Source organism: Lissotriton helveticus, chromosome 6 (assembly GCF_964261635.1).
Source record: "Lissotriton helveticus chromosome 6, aLisHel1.1, whole genome shotgun sequence".
Lineage (NCBI taxonomy): Eukaryota > Metazoa > Chordata > Amphibia > Caudata > Salamandridae > Lissotriton > Lissotriton helveticus.
Window position 1 is genome coordinate 1,063,378,651 of NC_136067.1, and position 27,004 is coordinate 1,063,405,654.

Below are 27,004 nucleotides of genomic sequence, written 5' to 3' on the forward strand. Positions count from 1 at the left end.
TTTCAATCCATATAACAGACTAACATGTCCACCACTCAAATTAATTTCATGTTTCACTATACTAATTCACCACTAACACTGTATGGGTTCCAGAGTAGCATGCTACTCGCCAAAAAAAAAGCACTTCCACCCCCCATCAGGGGTAGCAAGCGCTATATAAATGCAAACCTTTTTCCCTTCTAAATAACTGACAAACATATCCACCACTCAAACTACTTTCATATTTTCACTATACTAATTCTCCACTAATCCTTCAAGGGTTCCGGAGTAGCGTGCTACTCGCCGAAAAAGTGTTTCGAAGCCTCGTCAGGGGTAGTAAGCGCTATATAAATCCAATGTAAGAAATCTGTTCCAGGTACCCTGCTGATCCACATCCGAGTTGGACACCTGTATTTTCTGAATATTATCCACAGTTGATTAAATAACAGTTGTTGGTCTTCAGAAGGCAAAAAAGATCATTTTCAGTGTACCTTCCAAAAAGTATCTTGTTCTCCCCATTTGATTTGCTGAGATCTGTAGCCTTTAGAAACAGTTTTTTTTCACTGTTGTGCATCAAAAACTTTACTCATCCCACACAAATGACGATTTACTAAAATAACAGGTGTAGCAGAAATTATATTCTTCGACCCATACACCCACTGACAGGGTTCTCTCACCATTTGCCCTTCAGTCTCATATTTGCTACGGGGTGGATAGGAGAAATAATAGAGTGTAAAATACACTTTCTGTTCCTGAATTATCTTCAAGGCTCCAGGGGTAGCAAGGGCAATGCGAGGGGTAGCAAGGGCAATGCGAGGAGTACCAAGGGGTGAGCCAGGGTAGCTGCTCCCAATCAGGGCACAAGTCCTAAAAAACAGAAGTGGGGGGAACGCTGTCACCGGAAGTGACGTCACGACAGGAAGTGACGTCACGAAATGTGGCTTGCACCATCAGGCTCATTGCCTCCCTCGCTCACCCCTTAGATGCGATTGCATCTGAGAAGTCAGCGCGTGAGCAGTGCGCTGTGAGCTCCGAGCTCCTCGTCCCAGAGTGGCCAAAGAGTGAAGTCCAGCTGTTTGGCAGGGGGGACAGCGTACCCCCGGAAAAATAAGTGGGGAGACGCCGTCCACCCGCGTGGTACCCCGACTCGAGCCCTGCTCCCAATTCTAGATATCCCAAATGTTATGTTATGTTATGTTATGTTATAACGTTTTATTGAGCGCGAACAGCTGCCCCAGCAACGAGGCGTCCCGGCGCTAAACTATAACAAAACCAAGAGGGGGAAATGGAACGGAGAGGCAATAAGAAATTAGGATGGGGAAAAAAGAAGTGTTTTGATCGATTTGCGGAAGGCGAGCAGATTAGTTATGGAACGAATGTGAGATGGGAGGGAGTTCCAGAGCCTTGCCCCCAGGACTCTGAAAGAGCGACCGCCCATTCTGCTTAGCCTTATACGTGGGGTAACAACCAAGTTTTGACCCAAGGAACGTAGGGCCCGCTGAGGAATGTAGGGCTCTAGGAGAGGACGCAGGAGACCAGGACAGTCAGTCTTGAGAATTTTAAAGACCGTAGTGAGGGCTTTAAACTGGACGCGGGCTTCTATGCGTAGCCAGTGTAGTTTCTGGATGGTGTTTCTGGCAGAACACCTTCGGGGGAGGCCTACAACTGCCCTGGCGGCAGAGTTTTGAATGCGTTGAAGCCGCATCATCTCAGCTTTATTAAGGCCGAGGAAAAGGACATTGGCGTAGTCCAGCCGAGCCAGGATGGTGGATTGGACTATAAGTTGACGCGTATGGTGATCAAAAAAGCCAAGAATAGGATGAAGGTTCCTCAACAGGCCCACACAGGTGGCAGCCAGGTTCTTAGTGTGGGTCTGGAAGGTAAGGGATGCATCCACCCAGACGCCAAGGTTTTTTACCACATTTTTAGGGGAGGGGGTCGGGCCCAAAGCGGATGGCCACCAGTGATCAGTCCAATAGTCAGGGTTTTTGCCCAAAAGCAACACCTCTGTTTTGCCAGCGTTCAGCTGGAGGCAATTGTGTGACATCCAGCGAGCAACTGCCTCTAGCCCGTTCTTAAATTTCGCCGCTGAGATCGAGGGGCCCTCAGTCAGGGAAATGACCAACTGGGTGTCGTCGGCGTACGACACTAGTGTCAGATCCCATTCTTTTGCTATTTCGGCGAGAGGCTGTACATAAAGATTGAATAGGGACGGGCTGAGCGCCGAACCCTGGGGGACGCCTTGCTCTATAGGGTGAGGCTCTGATATGAACGGGGGGGCAGAGACCCGAAAGGACCTGTCAGTTAAAAATGAACGGAACCATTCTAGTGCAAGGTCTTCAATACCAATGGCTTCGAGACGTTTTAATAAGATGGAGTGGGAGACCGTATCAAAGGCTGCGCTGAGATCGAGTAAAATCAGCGCAGCACTTTGACCGGCATCCAAAATGTTCCGTAAGTTTTCAATGGTGGTCAGCAGGGCGGATTCGGTGCTGAATCCTGGCCTAAAGCCATTTTGTGAGGGGTCTAGAATTTGGTGTTGCGTCATGTAGTTGGTTAAGACCTTGTTCACATGGGCTTCAGCCAATTTGGAAACCCATGGAAGCAATGAAATTGGTCTAAAGTTTCCTGGTTGTGATGGGTCTAGGTTAGGTTTTTTTATAATTGGAGAGACCCAGGCCTGCTTCCAACACGTGGGAACCACTGCTGAGGAGAAAGATAGATTAAGTAAGGTAGTCAACGAAGGAAGGAAGAAATCGAGAGATTCTAGATATTTGGCGGGTCTCATAGCATCTGTGGGCGAGCCAGATTTGACTTTGGCGCACAGTTGGGCGAGTTCGTCAGAAGTTAAGCTGGGGATAAGAGACAAGCTGGGACTATCTGACGAGGGCTCACGTGGTTTGAAGGTATCCGGAAGGATCTGAGGGAAGGAGGTGTAGATTTTCTTTACCTTTTCCGTAAAGAAGGTGGCAAGTTCCTCGCATTGTTGTGCAGAGGTTATGCCTGAGGTAGGAGTAGGACTGTCTTTAAGTTTTTGAACAAGATCAAAGATAGTTTTTGAAGGGTTCTTGCTGGAGCCAATTGTTTCCGCATAGAAGGAAGCACGGGTGGCGCGCACCGCCTTGTGATATAACCTCAATTTTAGCAGGTAGGCAGCTTTATCGATGTCCTTATAGTCTCTCCTCCACTGGCGTTCAGCCCTTTTGCAGTCTTTCCGCATGGTTAAGAGATTTTCGTTATACCATGGGTTAGATGGCGTATTGCGGGTTCTAGTCCATTTTGCTGGTATTAGGGAGTCTAGTCCTAAATTAATCCAATGTTGAAAGGCCGCGTATGCGGAGTTAATATCTCCGTCTGAGAGGTTAAGATGGAGGTTATCTAGTTTGCTAGTAAGGTCGCTGGGAGCCAGTTTATGCCACGGCCTCTTATATCGGGAACTGGAAGTGTTTTTCGCAACCGAGTCTCTGGTCTTCAGGGTGAATTTGATAAGGGAGTGGTCAGTCCACCCCATGGGTTTAGGAAGGGCCGCCGAGGCATCTGGAAGATTGGAAAACACAGGGTCCAGTAAATGCCCGGCCAAATGAGTGGGAGTTAAAATGAGTGGGTTAAGCTGAAGGGCCATGAGGTCCGCCTGAAGGTTCTTAATGGTGTGGTCAGTCATGGAGTCGAAGTGTAAATTAAGGTCTCCCAGGATGGTAAAATTGGGAGAAGATATCACTAAAGTATGAGCGGCATCTAGGAGTTCCTCAATGAACCTGGCGGTGGGGCCAGGGGGCCGGTAGATATATAATCCGGAGAGGGTGAACTGGGGGTTGGTGGAGATTTTAAATCTTGCACTTTCACAGCCCCAAATGGCTTCCTTTTCAAAAGTGCAGTTGTAGGATGATTTGTAGACAACAGCTATCCCCCCCCCCCTGGAATCACTGTTAATGGTTTTTATGGAGAAACCCTCTGGCAGCGAGAGATTAAGGATGCTGTTTTGGTCATCGTGGAGCCAAGTTTCACAGATAAACATAATGTCAGGAAGTTCCTCTGTTATAAGAGTGAACACCTCGGCGTGGTGTTTCACAAGGGATCTGACATTAAGTTGGAGAATGGAAAGAGAGTGTTGCTTATAAGCAGTAGTATTATGGCTTACTAGCCCGGGTAAGGGTGTCTGAAAACAACATGACTTACAGTACAGACCTGTTTGTCCTAAGCAGCCTTCAAGTTTCTTGCATTTAGAGTCTGGTTTAAGTGCAAGGAGGGATTTTCTGTCGTACTGGAGTTTGAGTGGTGCAAGTTGAGCAGGGGAACTGGCGAGAGGCGATGGTCTGGCGATGACGGGCGCAGACGGGCTTGCCTTAGGCGCGCCTTCGGCGCGCAAACGGCGCTCCCGCTGCGCTCGTCCGCTGCGCTTGCGTGGGAAGCACATTATAGGGGGAGGAGAGGTCCATGGCTGTTTCAGGCACACTTTGAAAAAACTTCAGAGCTCAGATCTGCCCATCATAGTGGGAAACGAAACCCATTAAAATAAGAAAAGGAACATGTAAATGGTTGGTGTAATTAGTGCAAGAAAAAGTATACAATTTCATGCAATATCGTGCTCCTAATGCGGATTATCCTCCGTTTTAAAATGTTTTTGAGTCACCAAAAACTTTTCAGATCGACAGATGTCTTACCAAATCACCATTAAAAAAATACAAAGCAGGGAGCCAATTGATTCAAATTGTAGGTGCAGAGAAGCACGCCGTGTGGTGTCTGAGAAGCAATGTTGTATTATTCCCGTCAACGCCAAGTCCCCGAGAAAAGACGCAGCCCCCGTACTCCCACACAACGCTCTAGTTTTCAGTGCTCTTCAGACTGCAGCAACCGAAACAGGTCAAGGCGTCAGGAGGTCAGCGACGCAGGGGCACGTGTAGAAACGACGTTTGATACAGTGATTATGGTACTACATTTGGTTTTTCTTTTTATTACTGCCTATTTTTTTCATTTAAAAATATTTTCGCTTTTGTAGAAACGACGTTTGATACAGTGATTATGGTACTACATTTGGTTTTTCTTTTTATTACTGCCTATTTTTTTCATTTCAAAATATTTTCGCTTTTTGGACTGATTTGTGAAAGTTATTCAATGGTTATTTACTTTTGAAAATTTAATAAGGAATTGTCTTTAAAAAAACTGTATTAATCGTTCAACAGGTGATGGATATGATTCATGGACAAAAGCAGAAAAAGAGACGGAAGGTTCGGCAATAAATGCTTTGCCCTAACTGTAGGCAATGAATGCAAATAGCAAGAAAGAGCTGTGCAGGGTAGAAAAGGCTGCTTTTTAAAGACTCGAAAAGAAGTCCGACTGACGGCAACTTAATGCAGGATATCAAAATACACAAGTTTTGCGCGAGGCCCATAGCAACGACTAGTTGGGAAAGCAAGAACATTGTTAAAGCCTGTGGGCAAGAGAGGAGTCCCCTATAGCAGAGCCTATTCGAAACCAATGTATGGTAAGTTTTCTTATCAACTTAACAGCGTCTCTTTCTAGGCATCAAATTTAGATTTCAGACCTTAGTAAATAAGCATCACTGAAAAAAGATCCAAAAAGCTATTGGTATTTATTATAATATATTTGGGTTAACAGAAGTGAAGCCCCACTCAGGTGCTCCCCAATTCACACCAAAATTGATGGTGCTTCAAAATTAAATAACTAAAATGGATGTTGAGGCCTCCAAAATCTCCAATTCGAACCAAAATGGAAGATTCTCCAAAGTTATATAACAAAAAAGGAGGTTGAGGGCTCCAACATCTCTATTATTAAATATTTTTGTTTCAATTAGATGTTCCCCTTTATCAAATGTCACTCTAAATTCGACAATTACTTCATACGTTTTATATTGGTTTACCAGCATGTGTTTCATTAAGTTCTATTTCTTTATCAAGGCTTTAACTTATTTCTTTTTCTGGCAGGTTTATATTCCTGATTAATCATAACACATCAAGAGGGCTCGAATGGAAGCCAAATCACCACTGTAAAAGATGTTCAAACCAGCTCATCAATGAAGAAGGCTGCAGCTAGGCTGAGGCCTTAAGAGCTTTCATGGCTGGGTCAAGTCAGCCCTTCCTGCTCTGAGAGAAGCACCCTAGCCAGCAGCTTACATGGGAAATGCCAGAGTGACAGAAAGGCCAGTCCCATCCTGGCCTCAATTGCAGGATTAGCAAGTGATTTCAGGTCAAACAAACTGGACGAGATGTACAGCTAAGCCAAAGTGTGTGCCGACTTTGAAGGTGGAATGCATAGAGTACTGCTCTTTCAGAAATCATGGTATGTGTCTAAAAGACTGGGCAGAATGGGCACTCTAAGGTAGGAGCACTTGGCGGATGTGGCTGTCGCAGACGGAACACATAGAAGAATGATTTAATAAGAAAAGGGCCACTTTATGCAGAAAGGAACATTACCAGCCTAGTGCAGCTTACCTCACATCCTGAAAATGGCATTTTGGTAGCCCAAGTGTGGGGAGGGCTTGGGAAGAACACTGGGAGCATGAGCTTCTGGTTGTTATGGAAGCCTGACATGATTTAAGGGAAATAAACAGTTGCAAAGCATTACGGTTGAGTGGAGTAGAGTGCTGTGGAGTTGAGTTTAATGTGAAGGAGAGTGGCCTATAGTGCAGTGCCATAGAGTGCCGGGAGCGGAGTAGAGGGGCATGGAGTGGTGTAGAGTGGAGTGGCGTAGAGTAGTGTGGCGAAGAGTAGAGTACAGTAGAGCGCCATAGAGTTGGCAATGGTTTGTACACAGTCAGAAACAGGAGGCCAGAGGCAAAAAGACATGGGAGACTATGTCAAAAGATACCAGGTCTAGCACGTGTCCACCTCCCCCCCCAACTGAAAGTGGGGATAGTAGCTACCAAACCTCTTGTAAGTTACCATCACTAAGGCGGAAGAATCTGGAAAGACCATCAGAGTTGGTGTGTTCTGTTCCAGGGCAGTGTTCCACCATCAAGTCCATTCCTTGTAGGGAGATGGACCACCTCAACTGTTTAGGATTCTCACCTTTCATCTGCATTAACCATCTGAAGGGCCAGTGGTCTGTCTGAACCCGGAAGGGAGTCCCAAACAAGTAGGGTCTTAGCTTCTTCAGCACCCAGACCACAGTGAAATCATCCCTTTCCATTGCGCTCTACCTCTGTTTCCTGGGGAGTAACCGCCTACTAATGAAGGCTACAGGTTGATCTAGGTCCTTTTCAGTTATCTGTGAAAGAATGGAATCTTTGGCAGCAGGGGCTGCACCTTGCTGTTTCCTACCTGGTGTCCCACGTACACCACAGACTTCTGCCCTCTCTGGCGCTTACTGGCCTTGATAGTGAGGTCTGCGCTCTGCAGGGTCTTCAACACCTCCTGAAGATTGTACAAATGGTCCTCCCAACTGGAGCTGAAGACTGAAATGTTGTCAAGGTAGGTGGCACTGAAGTTCTCCAACCCATCCAGGATCTGGTTGACCAACATCTGGAATGTGGCAGGCATGTTCTTCAACCCAAAAGGCATGACCCAGAATTGGTAGTGCCCTTCTGGTGTTGAGAATACTAGCCTATCTTGTGCACCCACAGTCAAGGTAATCGGCCAGTACCCAGACGTTAGGTCAAACATGCTGAGAAACGTTTCAGCTCCAAGCTGAACAATGAGCCATCAGCTCTGGGATGGGGTACACGTCAGTCTTGGTGACTGCACTGAGCCCACTCTAGTCAACACAGAACTGCAGTTTAGGTGTGACACTGAGTGAGGCAGCCTTGAGGACCAAAACCACTATGCTGGACCAGAGACTGTTGGAGGGCTCAATCACCCTCTAATCCCAGCATCTTAGAGACCTCCTCCATGATGCTGTTCCTCTCTCTATCAGACAACCTTTAAGAATTCTTCTCCTGTCCCGTCACTTCTCCTGTCCCGTCACTTCTCCTATCCCGTCACTTCTCCTATCCCGTCACTTCTCCTATGCCGTCACTTCTCCTATCCCGTCACTTCTCCTATCCCATCACTTCTCCTATCCCATCACTTCTCCTATCCCATCACTTCTCCTATCCCATCACTTCTCGTGCCCCGTTCACTGCTCTTATCCGTTCACTGCCCCTATCTGTTCACTGCTCCTGCTGGTTACCGCTCCTGCCCATGCCTAATCACCATTCCTGCCCCTTCACTTCTCCTGCCCCATCACTTCTCCTGCCCCGTCTCCTCTTCTTTCCTGTCACCTCTCCTGTCCCTTCACTGCTCCTGACACGTCAACTCTCCTGCCCTGTCACTTCTCCTGCCTGTCACTTCTCCTGCCCTGTTACTTCTCCTGCCCTGTTACTTCTCCTGCCTGTTACTTCTCCTGCCCGGTCACCTCTCCTGCCCTAGTACCTCTCCTTTCCTGTCGCCTCTTCTGTCTGGTCACTGCTCCTGCCCAGTTCACTCCATGTACAACATTGACAAATTACACAAGGTGTCAAGTTCCCCACAGTACTCTGGAGAAAGCCCTCTGTAATCATCAACTCCGATCTCACTGGCACTTGATATGCTAAAGGCAGTGGTTTCCAAACTTTTTTGACCTACGGCTCCCTTGACCTATTGGCCATAGCTCCCCATTATTTTACTTTTTTTTGTGGGTGAAGGGGTGTAAGCCCAGATTTGGGGCTACTTCCATTTTTCACCTTGAAAAAAATTGGGATGAAGCAGATGAAGTTATTATAATCATAGATGTAACAAATTAAAAATATGGCAGCTATTTAATGAAAAATTTGAATTTGTTAAGTAAGCCAGAAACAATAATCTGAGGTCTGCATATGGATTTTTTTTAACTATCTTTTGTTTTAAAACATTGCCAGTTGAGGAGCTCATTCCAGGGAGCCAAGTGGAACAGGTGATGGATGGGGGACAACTTAAATATTTCTCATTTACACGTTTAGCAAGATTGATTTAATGTGCCAATGCATGCCAGCAGCAGTAGGGTGAATGTAGAGTAGTATAGTTAGAAAATATTTGTCATCCAGTTCAATGCAAGCACTCGAGTGAACATGAACAAATCTACCCATAAAGCCAATGGACGAACACTCCACTGGGCAGAGCCAAGACACAACATGACACCTTTGTACAATGCCTCAAGGGCACTAAGGATCCCAAAATAGCCTAATGTTAATAATGATGAATTGTTATGTGGTAAGAAAAAGATCACACTCCATAATTTGGACACAGGTCACTAGTCATCTAAATCAGTCAGATGTGGTACAGTACTCGGTGGTCTGTGTGAAGTGCACAAAAGCAAAAGTGGCAAAACTTGGCACTCTCAGAAGAGAGGGTAAGAGATGGAGCAAAAGAGTATTTGCCTCTCAAAAATCTATTTACTTTACGGGATGTTTAATTCCATTGGCTCCGAACAAAGCAATTTTTAAAAGCTACAAAAACCACAGCAAAGTTCACATAGTGCCAAGAAGTAACTCAGTTCTGTGAGACTGCTGTACAGACTGCCCACTCAGAGTTACTAGCATCCACCTCAAGAGCTGTAGCTTTAGGCTCGCTGGCCCAATGCTGTTAAATTTCACACCAGCTGAAATTCGTTTTGGCAAACAGCCTTCTGTCCAGTCCACTACACAGCTCCAGACCCTGCTGTTCATATACAATCCTTGAGACAATTAGGAGCTTAGCAGGGAAGTGTCTGTTCTTTTGTGCAGTTTATCATACCCAAATCCCCCTCAACATGCACAGCTACCGAATTAAACATTTATACCATCTCTGGTGGTACGTGCATAACACCCCAAATTAGTGATACATGCTGAGACGTTTGCTGGAATCTCCCATCCACCCCCACCCCCACCCCCACCCCAAACGCCCCCCTTGGCCCACGAGGCCTGCATGCAACATTTAGTAGCCCGATTGGCTCCTGTAAGACACAGCCCTCTACTGACTCCAGACAGAAACACTTTCACTCAGCCTACAACAAAAATCAGGAATTTGATTGCAGCTGGAGTTAAAATGACTAACAAACTGCATCAGTAATCTATGCGTGTGAGTGATGCAACCTACTTTCTATTGGTGTCTATTCAAGGCAATTGGTTTCATATTGCGTGGTAAAAAAACATAACATATATTTTGCAGTGAAAAACTCCTTACGAATGTGCTGCAGCTTCTGCCTCAGAGTTCAAACTGCCTTTCACATTGATGAATTCGTTGGCATCTCAGCACGCCCGGGCTGATGAGAACTGAAATTTGAGCTAAAAGTTTACTCGAGACTTTGACTTAGAGGAGGTACATAATTAATAATTATAGCATCTGTTCGCGGCGCCCCTGTTTAGTTTTAAAGGCACACCAGGGTGCCGCGGCACACAGATTAGGAACCCGTGTGCTAAAGGCAAAGGGCAGGCGCATTGTCATTCGAAAGGGGATAATCGGCCTCAATCGGAATTACAATGGGCCTGCCCACCGTCTGTGAGAGCTCAGGGAGGGGCTGCTGCAGTCTCTGGAGTTCAACAGAGAAGTGCGAGCAGCCCCCAGAATCGGAATGGAAAAAAAAGTTATCGTTTTTAAGTAGGACTATTCTTGCCGTCCCGGGATGCTTTGTGGAAAGTAAGAAGTAGGGGAACAAACTGAAATAATTTTTAGAAGTAGGGGCACGCCGTGCCCTTCCGTCCCCGCCCACTTCTACCACTGCCATAGACAATATATAAACATCTGTTTTTTTTCTGGAGGCCACTTGCATTATGTTCTTCATATGCATCAATAGGCATATATCAGTTCAACAAGGTGAGGAAAGGGGTCCATGACCGGTATATAATACATTGAAGATGGATTTCAATGAGCAAAACATTAACCTGGAGACTTCTGGTTGTCAGCCTGCTGCTGTATTGACAAAGAAAAAAAACAGCACAAGAGAGAACATAAGTTTGATACATAACAAAGTCGACATTAAATTGACACTTCTGTAAAGGCAGCACAAAAATCTACTAATAAAATCAAAAAATTGACATGTTAAGTGGTCAATTATGCCATAGATCAGCATCATAAAATGCACATGATACCGTGTACTATTTTCATTTAATTCAAGTTTGAAGTAAAAACGTAAGTAACTGAACAACCTAGCAAAACAAGCACTTGCAATGCAATAGGTCTCGTATTTTCAAAACTTTGACCTATTGGCATTGTAAATGACAATTCTTTTTATTATTGCAGGTTGTTTAAACACAAATAAAAGGCATTGTCATTTATAATACCAATAGCTCAAAATCTCGCAAATGCAAGACCAATTGCATTGAAAATGCTTGTTTTATATCTCGCACCAAAACGGTCAATTACGCCATAAACGGTAATGGTGGCGCAAGTTACCATTACTACCGCCCAGCAGAGGGCCGGGCATGTGCAGAAACGCTTTTTACAGCATCAGTATATTAAGTGTGTCACCTGGGAACAAGAACTAATATAAAAAAACGTTGGCAAAAGAGAGGTTCATCATGTAGGTAAACCTTTCTCCATCAAAGCTTGCTGATAGAAATCCAGTCAGTGCAACTAAACATGCGGGATTTTAGTAGCCCGCCGAGTACTAGTTTAAAGTATTTGAGGGGTTTTCTTTATGCAGCACAAAGGAGGACCCCCGCAGTGACGAATTACAAACTACAGTACAGCCCGTATGGCTACAGTCACCAAACACTATTCAATTGCACGGACGGCTCGCTAGAGCCACGTTCAAAGCACCCGCCATGGAACGTCAAATATATCCGGCGCCGCACTGAGTATGTTAAAAAAAACAACCAACAATACAAATAATATCACGTGAAGCATGTGAACCTTTAATTAAATTAAAATAACATTCTGCGAAGCATGTGCTCTGAGCATCCCCTACATATTTTATAAATAAAAGTAACTGTGAGATGTACGTGAAGCAAGCGCCATAGTACTTAAATAAAAAAAAACATCAATGTGTGCGCCATACTGAAACACAGAGCGGCGCCCGTGTATATAAAACTTGTACGAGTGACGGCCTATAAAGCAAATGGCGCGCTGAATGTTGCAGGAAAGCATGCTGTGCCTGCAGTAGGAGAAACGCATTAAAGAATCTAGTGCTTACAGACGAAATAAGAAGTACCGTGTAACAACAGAGGTAAAAGGGCCAGTCCTCAAGAGAGGTTACAAATGAAGCCAAGGCGGTACTAAGGAGGGACTAACAAGCCTAATAAAGAATCAGAATCCAGAATTTAAGACGGACAATGACACAAGCCAATGACAAATATGGCGGACAGTGGGTGGCGCTTCACATACATACTCCAATACAGCATGGCTCGCAGAGCAACGCATGTGCTGCCCAGGCTCGACATAGAAAACCACTGATGAAGTTAAGTCGCTCTTACACCCACCAGCACACCAGCTTAACACACAAATGTACATATGCTTGCTTATTCCAAGTACTACTTTCGTGGAAGCTGCGAAAACTGTCTGACAAAAAACATTTTGCGCATAGTACTCCGTGACGATATGAGCCCAATTACTACTTCTGTATGTTTATACCTGGAATAAGGTTTGAAACGGTCTTTGAGGCTGTTTCTGCAAATGCTATTGCAACTACGAAATAGGAATTTTCCATGACAAATTGCCTGCCTAGAGGGAGAGCAATTTGCCTTATTCCCTCAATGTGCGCAAACAGAAACCTTGGACTGAAAACCGTCAACACCTAATTTTGGACATGACACAGCTCAGATCGAGGCCTAGCATTTGTTTATGCACTATGAAATTGACTTACATCTGTGCACTTTGTCTTGACTTTAAAACTGTGCCACACTGTTCACCTGCATCCTTAGTACAACTATGCAAAATCCAAGAAATACAGCCTTAATAAGAATCTATGAAACCAACTAAGCTCCATAATTTAGGGCCTTCCTTTGGGTTATGGTAGCATACGTGATAGATATTACATCCACCTTATTACCAAATGCAGTATATACCATGTCACTTTTAAAAAGGCAATGGCAATATCCTTGACGTTTGTGATGGAGTAACCGACGTGGTACAAAAGGGGGTGGTGAGTGTTTGATTGGTTCAGATGCTCCGTCCATCACCACCCCCTTTTGTACGGCTTTGTTCGCCATAAGTTGGCAGGGTTTGCTCAGATGTGAGTCCCTTGCTCACTTTGCCACTGGATTCAAGCAAGCCTGGCTGAAGTCTGCTGAAATGCCAGAAACCGGTCCTAGGAAGCTTGTTTCCAGTCCAGGGAAGGCATGGCTTGGCAGTTCGGGCTGGACTGTTCCCATGAGGCACAGGGTCAGACTGATTTGCATATGGCCATGTCTGAACTGGGGTGGCAGAGTGGGCTAAAGAACGGTGATGGATTAAACCCAGATCTGTTGACTGGGTGTGAGTGTTTGATTGGTTCAGATGCTCCATCCATCACCACCCCCTTTTGTACCGCTTTGTTCTCCATAAGTTGGCAGGGTATGCTCAGACATGAGTCCCTTGCTCACTTTGCCACTGGATTCAAGCAAGCCTGGCTGAAGACGGCTGAAATGCCAGAAACCGGTCCTAGGAAGTTTGTTTCCGGTCCAGGGAAGGCATGGCTTGGCAGTTCGGGCTGGACTGTTCCCATGAGGCACAGGGTCAGACTGATTTGCATATGGCCATGTCTGAACTGGGGTGGCAGAGTGGGCTAAAGAACGGTGATGGATTAAAACCCGATCTGTTGACTGGGTGTGAGTGTTTAATTGGTTCAGATGCTCCATCCCTCACCACCCCCTTTTGTACCGCTTTGTTCGCCATAAGTTAGCAGGGTATGCTCAGACGTGAGTTCCTTGCTCACTTTGCCACTGGATTCAAGCAAGCCTGGCTGAAGACGGCTGAAATGCCAGAAATCGGTCCTAGGAAGCTTGTTTCCGGTCCAGGGAAGGCATGGCTTGGCAGTTCGGGCTGGACTGTTCCCATGAGGCACAGGGCCAGACTGATTTGCATATGGCCATGTCAGAACTGGGGTGGCAGAGTAGGCTAAAGAATGGTGATGGATTAAACCCAGATCTGTTGACTGGGTGTGAGTGTTTGATTGGTTCAGATGCGTCATCCATCACCACCCCCTTTTGTACCGCTTTGGAGTAACCGACGTGGCAAATTATAAATATGGCTGTAAGAAACTTTACATTTCCTCTCCTATGTGCTAGACCTTACGAAAAAGATGGCAAAGTATGCACAACAGGGTTTGTAAAGCATCCTTTAAAATTAGTGATAGGGAGATGGCTGGATAGTTAGCATGTGTCCAGAAAAAACAACTGACAAAGCCAACAGTTTTGTTTTTTTGGATAGAGTACGAATTCTCTACAAAACATCAATCATCAGGAGACAAAGCAGAAGACTGACAATAAGGCAACCTGCGGAGTTGACAACAACCTCTTAGGAGGCACTGTAGAACATTTATTTAAAAAGTTTTATATAGCGCAAACATGACCCCAGAGGGTATATGAGCGCTTTAACTAAACATTGTTTAGATACATTAAAAGGTAGAGGGTAAAAATGCATACATTCCATTTACAAGTAGACTATGTTCGGTAAGATAACATATGCTGAGAAACAGTAACGTGAGAATTAAAGTCTTAGGATGTGAATTTGTTCATTAGAAGCATTTTCAATTTGTTTTGAAGGAGAAGGAGGAGGAAGGGATCCTGCGAACATCTGGTGGTAATGAGTTCCAAATCTTCGGAGCGATACCTGAGAAGGCTCTGCAGCTTGTTCTCTTTTTGTAGAATGATTGTGGTTTCAGTAGTAGTGAGCTAGCGCTTCACAAATGTCTGCAACCTCCTGACAGCGCTAGCATTTGTGCTAGGTAACTGGGGGTTTTGGTGTGAAGGGCTTTATGGGTCATGCAGGCGATCATTATGTGTAAACTTGCCTCATATGGTAGCCAGTTCAATGCTTTTAAGGTCAGAGAAATGTGGTTGATCATTTTTGTTCCGGAGACCAGCCTTGCCGCAGCGCTAAGTGAGGCTCTTAACAGGGCCAGCTTGTATTTGGGAAGTCCGCATAGAGTGGTGCTTCTGTAATTCAATCTTGGTAACACTAGGGCTTGTACTGCCATTTTCTAAGTCGACCTGAGGGAGGAAGGGTTTAAGTTTCCTTAGGATATTCATCTGATGATTAGCTCCTTTGGTGGCGTTACTGATATGCACCTGCCTATTTAGGTGTTTGTCTAGGGTGATTCCCAATGATTTTGCAGTGTCAATGATGTGGGAGAGCAGTTAAAGGTTGTTAGATGCCTCAGCCAGAGGTCTATCTTTGGTATGTGCTTGAGGGGTGAGGGGGGGTTTGGAGGAATTCCGTTTTGTTGGTGTTGAGCATGGGGTGGTTGCCGGAGAGCCAATTTTTTTAAATAGATTTTTTTATTGGTTTCAGCATTCAAGAGAAGATTACAAACATTGATAGGCATATGTTTCAATTGAGTTATAGCTGGTTCATACAGTATAACAGTGCAAGATAAATCACACATTGATTCCAGACGATTATTTCTGGACATATCCATCTCTACGGTCAGGGATATACACAAGGCCCCTCTATGTGCCTTCCAGCTGCCCAACTTCCTATGCCATTTCTTGGGGCATCCTCTAGCTTTAAAGACTTCTTACTCTGCGACCATACATTTGTCAAATTCAGTTGCCCAAGTCTTGGTTGTAGGTCTTTCTATTGCCCCCCATTGCCGGTGAGCCAATTTTTAGTGTTATGCAGAATGGTGTTGAGGGAGGTGATGTCCTCTGGGGTGGAGATTTTCATATGCAATTGTGTGTCCTCTGCATACATGTGATATATAATCTTCGCAGGAGTTCAGCGCGTTTGCCAGGGGTCCCATGATTAGATTGAAAAGGATGGGTGATAGTGCAGAGCCCTGTGGAACTCCTAGGGGGACCATGGAAGGTTGAGAGAGGGATTGCTTCATCTTGATTCTCTGTGTTCTGTTGTTTAGGAAAGAGGTAAGCCATTGTGATACTAAACCAGAAAGACCCATCCTTTGTTCCAGGAGGGACAGTAGGTTGTCATGTTTAAATGTGTCGAAAGTGGAGCATAAGCCAAGAAATATCAAAAAACATGATTCATTATGGTCTAGCATTTTTAATATGCAGTCCGTAATGTGGGTGAGTGCTGAATCAGTGCTGTGTCCTTGACAGAAGCCAGATTGGTGTTGATCGTGAGGGATCCAAATCCAGCCGGACTTCCAAATCACCTAAAATTGGACTAAGAGGATTAAATGCTACAGACTGTCTAGCTGACTGAGAATGAGTTGCTATTAGTAGTTGAGAAATTGTGTTAGTTGAGTTGAGCAGTCAGGGCAGCAGTGAGCTTGTAGGACACTGGGATATTAAAATATACTGTTCTAAACCCAGTCGTGGAATATCTGTGCAACTTCCAATAGTTTTAGGAGAGAAACAAAAATGTCTTAAGTATTTTAAGAAATGGTGAAAAAGTGGTAATTTTGAGTTTAACAACGTGCTGCCCAGAGCCACTGCTCAAGGGACAAAACTAGGAATATCTCCCCTTTCTTCTGCTTGTCCTTTCTCTCCATTCTTTATATTTCTGTGCTTGCAGTTCTTGTGGTGCACCGAGGAAAGAACACTAAGACGAGCTGGTACAGAAAGCCATCTTAATGGTTATACTGCACATCGTCTTGCAACTGCTGACATCAAAAGTTTGAGATTTTGTTCAAGTAAGCAAATGTAGACGCACATAATAAGCTAGCATTGACACCAATGTGTTACGGCTGTAAATGGAGACCGCAGAGAATACACTGTTTCAAGGCGGTCGTCCGCAACATAGGTGGAACACAGGATTATTATTATTTCTTTACTAAAAAGACACTCAAAATTAGAGACAATGCCTCGCTGTGGACAGGGAAGCCAAACTTGAGTCAATGTCCAAAAAATGTTGACCCATCAGAAGTAACGTTTTGTGCCCTGCTGATAGTGACAAAAACAGTCACTGTATTGAAACTGTTGGTGATGTATGTGTAGGCTATGGGGACCCACTTTGCGGAGAGGACATTAATGCTGGGATCCCTGGAAAAAACGTCAAGTGATAGTGTCCGTTTTAAGATGTCTTTGATGGTCCTGTGTGCATTACAGAATTTTTTCAACCAGTTAGGAAGAAGGGAGCTCCAGAACATAGTAGCCCATGAGACAGTGCAGGCATTCATCCTCACTACTAGATACCGGAGTGCGTGACCAGATTTTCCAAAGCCTTCACTGGTAGAGCGGAGTGCCTAAAAGCCCAACACACGGCACCGCACACTCCTCTTCATCTAAGAGCCTATTCAATGGCATAGATAATTTATAAGGAGAAGCTCAACGGGCTAGCATTATTTCTCCTTCCTATTACAAAAAGCAGTAGGACCTGATTGTATTGTACAAGTGAACATGTGTCAGATCAGATCTCTTAAGTGGTACTGGTCAGTCATAGAACAACAAAGTTAACAAGCACTGGAATAGCCAATGTGCCTGGAATTAATTTTCTAAAAGACAAAAACACAAAGAATGGTCTATATTAACAAAGAAACAAAAAGTTGTCCATATTGAAGGCTCAGCTGCCTTCAGCACAATACTTGTTTTTAGTTTAATGATACACAAATGTTGAAGGCAAGGTTGCTTTCATTACAGTTGTTTTTTAAACTTTCTGTAGCACCCAATCTTCTGTTGACATAGAAACAGCAAGCACTGGCACATCTAATAGATCTTGCCTTTGGGATCTACGGGCTTTCCAATGCTTCTTGGCGCTGCTAAACAATATCAGTTAAAAGCCATGCTTTTTACTAATGCATAAAAAAAGAGGTTCAACGAAGTAGCCGCACTTGGTGTGAGCCTGCACCATCAGAAATGCATGCACCTACAGGATGATACATGCAACATTTTCTTTTGTCTTTACTTATCTAAGAAGGTGGGCGAAGACTGAAATCAGCCAATAGAAAAGCTGTAAATGCGTGAAAGCACTTTTGTGAAAGGCCGGCGATATTTTGCTGCCTGGACCCCCCCCCCCCCTTTCCCCCCCTCCCATGTTAAACAGAACATCGAGCTGGGGGGCAACAAAGGGTGTGAGGAGCAGGTTTAGGAAAGCAAAGGGGTGGGCGGAGCATGAGGGAGACAGAAAGATGTGGACAGGGAGAGGCACTATAGCTATAGTGCAAGGGGGTAGAAGCTCACTGGGTCAGAAAGACAGCAACATGGAGCGCAGGGGAGAAGCCCTACAGATGACAGAGCATGTGGGAAAGAAGCACACGTATGATTTGCCCTCGAATAGGAAGCAAGCAAATGCCAGCCAGTTCTTGGTAAGGTAACTGGTAGGCTTGACCAAAAACAGGGCACCGAAAATAAGGGAGCCTTTAATAGGAGAGGAATGGAGAGGCCTATAGCTGTGAAACAGTCCTCACACAGTTCACTGCATGCACATCATTGGTAATTGGCTATGGAAAGATACACCCTAAAGGAAAACACCCTTAAGTAGGAGAGAAATATATTTGGGCTGAGTCCAGAGATGACTGGCAAAGTCTTAAGTCAAAGTGTGAAACAATGCTGGTCAAAAAATGCCAGTGGTTGAAGGGGTCAGACCCAAATCTCACTTTGAGTATATTGTAAACAAAAGGCCTGTTGGAAAGCTGCCTTGTGAACCCAGACATAGCAAGCACTAGCAAAGAGAATATGTCTCACCTTCTGGACCTATTGGCTCGGACAATGCTGACTGCGGATATCATACAGCATTTGCAAAACATTTTTTGCCAGTGTTGTACATCGTAGGGCAAAGTAAATAAATAAAGGAGCTCAATGAGCGTACATGTGTGATGATGAATGCGTGCATGAATGACCAGGCATGTACACCCCTGCAAAATTCACAGGTGCCATTCTTTTATAGCTCCAATCCGAAATGGATCCGTAAATTAAAAAAATTAAAAATGTGCAAGCAAGAAAGAGCTTTTGTAAGATGGAGAGGTGGACAGCAATTTGCTTCATGACCCTCCAAAGAAATATCATTTTTTTTAAAGCAAGAGCCACCAGGGTGTGGATGGCAATGGACGAGCAGGTAATAAAATTAAAATAAAATTAGTGGGGGAAGGAGAGTAACAGCAGACTGAGGGAGAGTAACACAGATAGGCTCGGGGAGGGGGGGGAGTTTGGCAGGTGAGAAGCACGAGAGGGACAGCAAGCAGTACATGATCAATAGAGCAACACGAAGTGCGGGGGCTAGTATTTGGTTGGGGCAGATGCATGCAAGGGAGAGACCTACAAAACACATGCACTTTCTTGGAGTGGTTAACCAAAAAGAAAAAAGTAGTTTCCTAAAAAAAATCAGCAATGGAGAATCAAAAGGATGGTAAAAAGACTATGCTCCAGGGGAGGGACAAACACAAGGCAAGTGAATAAACAAGCAAATGACAGAAATAATAAAGGCAACCAATGAGAAGCAGTGAGTGGGCTGTTAGTCCAGAGTACGTTCTTGCCAAATTCAAAATATGTATTTCGAAACAAAACAGTTAAGCTGAGGTAAGATCTAAAAATGCACAAATTAGAAAGAGTCTTAAAATTAATAACCTCGAAATTCATTGTCTACCCTGCAAGGCATTTTCTGGCAATTTTCCACCTAACATATTTTTTTAAAGAATAAAACTAAAGAGACACTTTATTGCTTGCATTTTAGATTTTCTTTAAGCCTTCAACTACATCAGATGGCAGCTTCACTGCCAAACGATATGTGGATTCCCGGAGATGTCTTACATCTGAATATCTCCATGGTGATGCATCAAATGCTGAGAAAAATACACAGGAAAACAAGACCATGCAATTTAAAAGTAAGCTAGAAATAGAGTGCTACCTCCAAGAATTCACCTAAAAATACCTTCCTTTGTTACCTCTTGTTTGGAGATTTTATTTTTATATCCTTTCAGTACCGTATTCGTTTTCAAAGAGTAACCAGTACTACATTTTTGACATTTGTTTATCTTCAGTTTAAAATAATTGAAAGAACAATAATTGTAAAACAAACCTGTTGCACTGTTCACCTGTATACACAATGTAATTTATCAACTTTCGTACAATAGAGCAATAGCAGTTAAAATACTGAAAATGGCACTGGCAAAGCCAACAGGTTTTGCCTATGTAAGACCAACTAGCGCTGTCAATGTTTTTTAGGTCTCGCTATTAATAACTATTAATAGCGAGTATATAGTAGGCGAAACAAACTCTTGACCAAGCGCGGATTAGGTGCAGTTCATGTAGCTCGTGCACGTCAAACCCAAGCTGCTCCCCCGCCCTCCGCCATCCCACAAAGCAAGCCAAGAACATCAAAGCGACCGGCCGCTTTGAGTCCATTTGCCACCATCCACTTCACGCGATCCGCAGGTCATGAACAGAACCATCTGCTCGTGAATCGGGATGCTGGCATGGTTGCCCAGCCCCCCTCCCAGTGCTGCCTTTCCTCTGCCTTGGATATATTTACATTGCGTTCTCGCATTTCCACGGATACTTACAATTAAGCTGTTTTGGGGGTTCATGAAAGATCATACCGATTGGTGGTGATAAAACTTATTCTTTGAACTACACCAAGGTTCACTCACACTGTCAAAAAAGTGTGCTAAGTCAAATCACATGTTGGCATGTTAATGAATACGTCTTTTTGTTTGCTAAGAGTTCTATATTTTTATCCCTTCTGAGCTAAACATTTTTCATACAATTGTAACGGCAGCGGCTTTAAACTGCATGGGATTGGCATCTGAAAGACATAAATGGCGCTTGTGCGCCCTCTAGTGTGCGTAAATGCAACTTGTGGTAGTTACTCAATACCCCCACATTAAGAAGCCCGAATGCTTCGGGATAATTTATCGTAATTTTGGCCTATGAAAGGTGTGCGTGTTGGTGTATGGTGCTTGTATTTAGCGTCATGATTTCATGATTATATTATAGCTTAATTGATATTTACCGTATTCACTTGTCACCTCTGGCAGTTTACGAGCGATTTAATGTGGAAGATAGATTCATTGTTTTATCCTTCAACGTATCTGCATCCAATCCCTTCGTCCTTTTCAGTTGAAGACTTGTGTTTTTTTTCTGTGACTTATTTTTCAATCAATGGGGGTTTTCCGGTTTTTCTCTGCGTGACTTCGAGTTAAGGAGAGAAGCAGGTGTGCGCGGCGTGGCCCCCATTTGATGCCCTGCGGTATCCTGTGATCCTAGGACTTAGGGTACATGTGTGATAACTCCCCCAGTCATTTCCAGGCAGATAAAAAACATAGATACATTTACGCATTTTCTCACCAACTGTTGGCCATCATACAAGACAGCAGCTTTGTCGTTTATATGTGTACAGATAGCTTTACTGCTCTCGGCACCGAATTACAAAGTTGCAAACAGCATCACTCAGCGCCACAGAATCACTCAGCATCACTGAATGCCACAGCACCCCTAAACGCCACAGCACCACTCAATGCCACAGCACCACTCAGCACACAGCATCTCTCAACGCCACAGCATCACTCAACGCCACAGCATTACTCAACGCAACAGCATCACTCAACGCCACAGCATCACTCATCACCACTCAACGCCACAGCATCACTCAGCACCACTGAATGCCACAGCACCACTGAATGCCACAGCATCACTCAGCACCACTCAACGCCACAGCATCACCCAGCACCACTGAAGGCCACAGCATCACTCAGCACCACTGAAGGCCACAGCATTACTCAGCACCACTGAACGCCAAAGCATCACTCTGTGCAACCATTCAACAACAACTGGTTCTAATATGTTCTCTCAATGTTTCAAGCTTTATTACAAATGTCACAAAAATATGTTAATATTTCACTTCTGTTCTTGGATTTTCATCACAATAAAATACACTGAACATAATCTTCACAAAAGTTATTTACAAAACTTTAAGCTATTGCCATTATAAATTACAATAACTTTCATTTAAGTATTAATTATTTAAAAAATAAAAGCCATTGTTATTTGTAATAGCAATACATCTAAGTCACGTAAATACAACACATATTGCAATACTAATGCAATAGGTGTCACGGTTGCGAAAGTTAAAACTATTGGCATTGTAAATGACAAAGCTATTAATTTCGCTATTTTTAAAACCAACACATAAATAAAAGATTTGTCATTTACAATACCAATAGTTTAAACTTTCCTAATGCGAGACCTATTGCATTGCAAATGCTTGTTTAGAAATGATAGAGTTTAGCCCAGTGATACTCAAAGTACGGTCCGGGTGGCACATGCAGCCCTCCTGACCTTTACATGCGGCCCCCTGGGCAGCAGCAGCAGCACTGGGCTGCCGTTTACTTGACTCAGTACTACCATGAAAAAAGTACAAAGAGTTTTTAAAAAAAATGGAAATGGCTTAAAGTAAATAAAAACAAATCACTTTGGAGCAGCTAGCGTGGACCGTGTCATAGAACTTTTTTTTGTTACACAGCAGACTAACAAATTCAAATAGCTTTGTAAGAGCTTTGTTAATGCTTTTTTGTGGCCAACGGTAGGGCCACAGGGGGTATGGGGGAGAAGGATTAGGCGGGAGGACAACAAGGATGGGCAAGTAAGTGCTGTCTGCAGGCGAAAAGGAAAAAGGGCACAGAGGTGAGCAGATCTGATTGTTCATATTAGCCCAATATGCAATACTTCTAATATGTAGACAATCTATCCCTCACTGGTTCCCAGTTTTTTAGGCATATACAGGAAGAAAAATTAACATACTTTTTGTCAATGAAGCATTCCCATCATCTCACATTGTCAGCTTTCTGTCTACACAGTGCTCTTTAGTTTTCTAGGTCGAAGGACTTCTTAGGGACATTTTTAAAGATCCCCACGAATGCATTTGCCTATTGCTTACCAAAGGCTTTGTGGTTTGTAATTCACATTTGCCTGCTTTCTATTTGCTGGCTTTATTTGTTTTAGGCTGTCTAGCATGTCTTTGTCTCTCCTGTGGAGCACATCCTGTTTACCACCTCTTAATCTGGCTCCTAGCATTCTTCCACCGCTGCTCGCTTTCTCTGTACTTTTTTGTTTCTTGTTCGAGATTCACTCCACAAGAATGAATGAATGAGAGGGACTTGTAGAGCACGCGGCTACTCAGAGCAAGTACACATCCCCTAACAGAGATCTTACTGCCCCCCAAAGAAAAGTCAGGTTTTTAATTTTTTTCAGAAAATGAGCTCAGAAGAGACCTGGCGCAATTTGCAAGGGAGTTCATTCCACACTTTAGCTGCAAGGGAGGAAAAGGCTTTAAAGCCCATTCAAACACGTGTAAAGTGCAGGGTTACCAGAAGTGAGACAGAGGCAGAACGCATCGCTCTAAAGGGAATATACTGGGCAAATCTCACAGTCAAAAACCGCGACTAGAAAGATGCACTGCCCTGAGAGCCAAAGCTAAGGCCTTGAACAAAATCCATTTCATAACGGGCAGCCAATGCAGAGCTTTCGGGGCCGCTGTGGATGAAGAAAGTCTCAGCAGGAGTAGAAGAAGGCTGGCAGCCGTATTTTGGGCCACCTGTAAAGCATTTCACCTGCGCTTCTGCTGCTCCTGAATACAGGGCATTTGCGTAATCCAAACGCTAAGTGATCAGAGCATAGATCATTACTCTTCACGTCTCCAAAGGCAGTAGGGAGAGGAATTTCTTGATAGTGCTGAGCAGCACGAAGCATTGGCCTGCCACAGCAGAGATCTGTGACTTCGCATCCAAATTTTTATTTAGCTACTAGAGAAGGAGGAGGTGAGGCTGGCAGCGCAGAGGGCCAGAGGTCTTCTCACCAGTTGGACACGTGTTACCCAAATGGAATATCTCAGTGTAGCATTTAAGTTGGCTACTGTTCATTGAAGTCAAAGACAGCACATAGTCAGTTGATGAAAGAGGCTGAAATTGAGGCATGAGAGCTGTCAAAGGCAAAGAGCAGCTAAGTGTCATTAGCAAATGAAATGATTATACATCCAAATGGAAACATTAAAAATGGTTGGACTGAGTGAAGAGCCCTGGTGGACCCCTTGGTTAACTGCCTTGACCCTGGAGGAAAAAGAAGCGAGCCAGACTGATCAGCTTCTGGCGACCAGGAATGATTTGCACCACTCCCACAAAGTGCCCCCCCCCACACCCAAGACACAAAGACGGTGCAGGAGGATAGAGTGCTGGTGGTGTCAAAGGCAGAGGATATATAAAGAAGGATCAAGACTGCATTTTTCCCTACATCCAACAACCATTAAATGTGCTCTGATATTTCCAGAACTGCTGATTCCGTACTGTGACTGGGGCGGAAGCCGCATTGGCTAGGATGTAACAGCTTGCCTTTCTCAAGATGCTGTGACAGCTGAGCATTGGCCAACTTTGTCAGCATTTTTTAAAAGGCCGGAAGAAGAGAGACGGGCCTTTAGTTACAAAAAATGCTAGGGTCCAACGCAGGATTCTTAAGTAGAGGGACCACCTTAGCAAGTTTCCAGGCAGCCAGCAAGACCCCCGAAGAGAGGGAGATATTGAAAATGGAATTGATCACCAGATTGATGTTCCCTGCCTCGACAAGCAGAGTAGAGGGGAATACATCCAGAGGTTACCCCAATTTGCAAGGGCAGGATAGTTTTCCTGCCCTGTTCCAAGGACATGGGTTTAAACTGAGTAAGCCTGTTGCTGAGCCTGTCTAGGTCTAAGTGACAGACAAAAGGGGGAATCTCCGTCTGGGCAGGCAATGTTCTCGGAATGACAAACATGTTAGCTTCAAAGTATGTTGCCAGCACATTGCAAAGCTCTTGGAAAGGGACAATAGCTCTTTGCCAGGCTTGCAGAGAGATAAAAGACTTCACGATCTGGAAAACAGAACAGGAAGTATGCTCGGCGGAATTGATTTTCACTCTGTAGAACAGACTCTGTGTGATAGGCACTGAGAGCAGATTTGTAGTTAGCTTTACTATGCGAAGAACAGTCCTTGCGCCAGATGCAGTCAAGCTGTTTGAAAGCTTTACAGTCCTCGACCAGGTGCGGAGAGAACTACGGAGTAGAAGATTTGCCTTTTCTCTATTTCTGCTCCTGTAAAAGAGCTAGTACATCCGATGCTCCCAGTGGACAGGTGTTAACGGCCTCTACATTTTGGTTGACATCATTTGTCAGACAGGAGCCGGTTGTGTCAAGGAAGGCTACCCAGTCCAAGGTTTTCACTTTCTTCCACGCCCTGAAAGCATTCCGGTCTACCATCTTGCCTTGCTCACAGGGTTTAGCTAAGGCCAAATTAAAGAAAGTCAGAAAGGGTTTGGACCACAGGGCAGATTGATAACAGATAGTTGGAGGAAATCAAATCGATACTATGTCCTGCCAAGTGTAGATATGTTTTCAGTTATCTACATAGTATGCTAGTTCAGGAAGCAGTAAACATGCTTTATTTCTTCAAAAAGATATCCTGCCTCCTATCTTTCTACTTGACTGTTTCTACTTATCTTTGCCAGTGCATCTTCTCAGTGGAATAAACTTCCCATCTTCCTCGGTAAGATCGAGGAGGAATTACCATTCCGCAAAGCTTTGAAAACATTTCTCTTCTGCTAAACGACCTTGGACAAGATCTAGTATCTCGAGCATGAGCGCCGGGTCACCCCGTTGGGTAGCTGTACGCTATATAAAATACACAAATAAATAATATATAAAATACACAAATAAATACCAGTTCATCAATCTTGGGTGCCTGTGAGGAACAATGTTGGTCTACGACCTTATTTATGCCCTTTACAAATAGCATAACTTAAACAATTCTCTTCCTCAATTTCGTGCCCATGCCACAGGCACTGGGAATAGTGGTGTGGGGGGGGTGAGGATGCTAACCCCCTCCTCCCCCCAAAATAACTATGTTGGAGGTTAGAAGTGAATGAACAATAAACAGACCTTTAAGTTTAGCTTTTATCTTGTCACATTTGCTGTTCATTCAAAGACAGAGGTCAAATGTTGGGCTCTGTCTTCCAGGTAGCATTGTGTTTACTTTTCTTTCTCTGACTGCAAAGTGAATGGATTTATGTGACAATCTTGCTGGGCCTGGTTATGTAAAAAGACAGTAGGATGTTAATTTTCTAGCGCAGAGAAAAATGTAAATGCCTGTAAATGAACAGTACAAAGATTTCAGAATACATCAGAATAAGGAAAGCAAACGTAAAGCACATTTTGGTAATTAAGAGGTCTGGTGGAAACAAATATTTGAATGGGATAAAAACAAAACAATACACTAGGTGATGTCAATTTCCACGCATTATCATTTGTGCGCTTTATAGTTTTATCAATAAAACTGTATGTCTGTGCAAAGGTAATTCTCATTTCAATTAAAAATGTGTTTGCTGTAATGGCAGTGCGCTACCCACCGTGCATCCTCCAATTTACGCAACTCCACTCTACGACTCTCTAGTCCACTCTATGCCCCTCCAATCTACGAAACTCTACACCACTCTATGCCACTTCACTTCACTCTACACCACTCCAGTCTTCTACAATTAACACCACTGTACTCTACTCCGTTCTACGGCACTCCACTTGAGGACATTCTATGCCACTCTACTCCACTCTATTCTACTCCACTCTACTCTACTCCATTTCAGCCTACGATACTCTACTACACTACACTCTACCCCAGTCCACTCTATTCCACTCCACTGTACGACACACTACGCCACTCCATAGGTAAAACACATTGGGAAAGCCAATTACTGTAGTTAGTTAGCCAGTTCCGACCATTAACTTGTGATGAGATGAGATAAGACATTTGAGTATAGCGAATTGTACTGAATCATTGCAAGTTTCCTTCTCAAACTATGTCTTGAATCGTTTCTATACAGAATGTATAATCATTTGTGTTCTATGCTTAAAAATATACTTACTGATTAATAACCGTAACTCCCCAGAGTTATAATACATAGTGAATATGAGGCAGTAATCCTAAAAGGTGGAATCACACAAATTGACCATAATATCCATGACCCCAGATTCCTTGAATTTATCCGAGTGTCTGATATCGAATATCAAATTAAACATGATGTATGTTTAGGCTCTAAACCAGACATACACA

General features: G+C 44.0%; 1 protein-coding gene across 3 annotated transcripts in view; it reads right to left on the reverse strand.

Annotated features, from left to right (window-relative positions):
• MAP3K4 (mitogen-activated protein kinase kinase kinase 4) overlaps positions 1-27,004 on the reverse strand; it is a 502,654-nt gene that overhangs the window by 242,290 nt on the left and 233,360 nt on the right. The window lies entirely within an intron of this gene.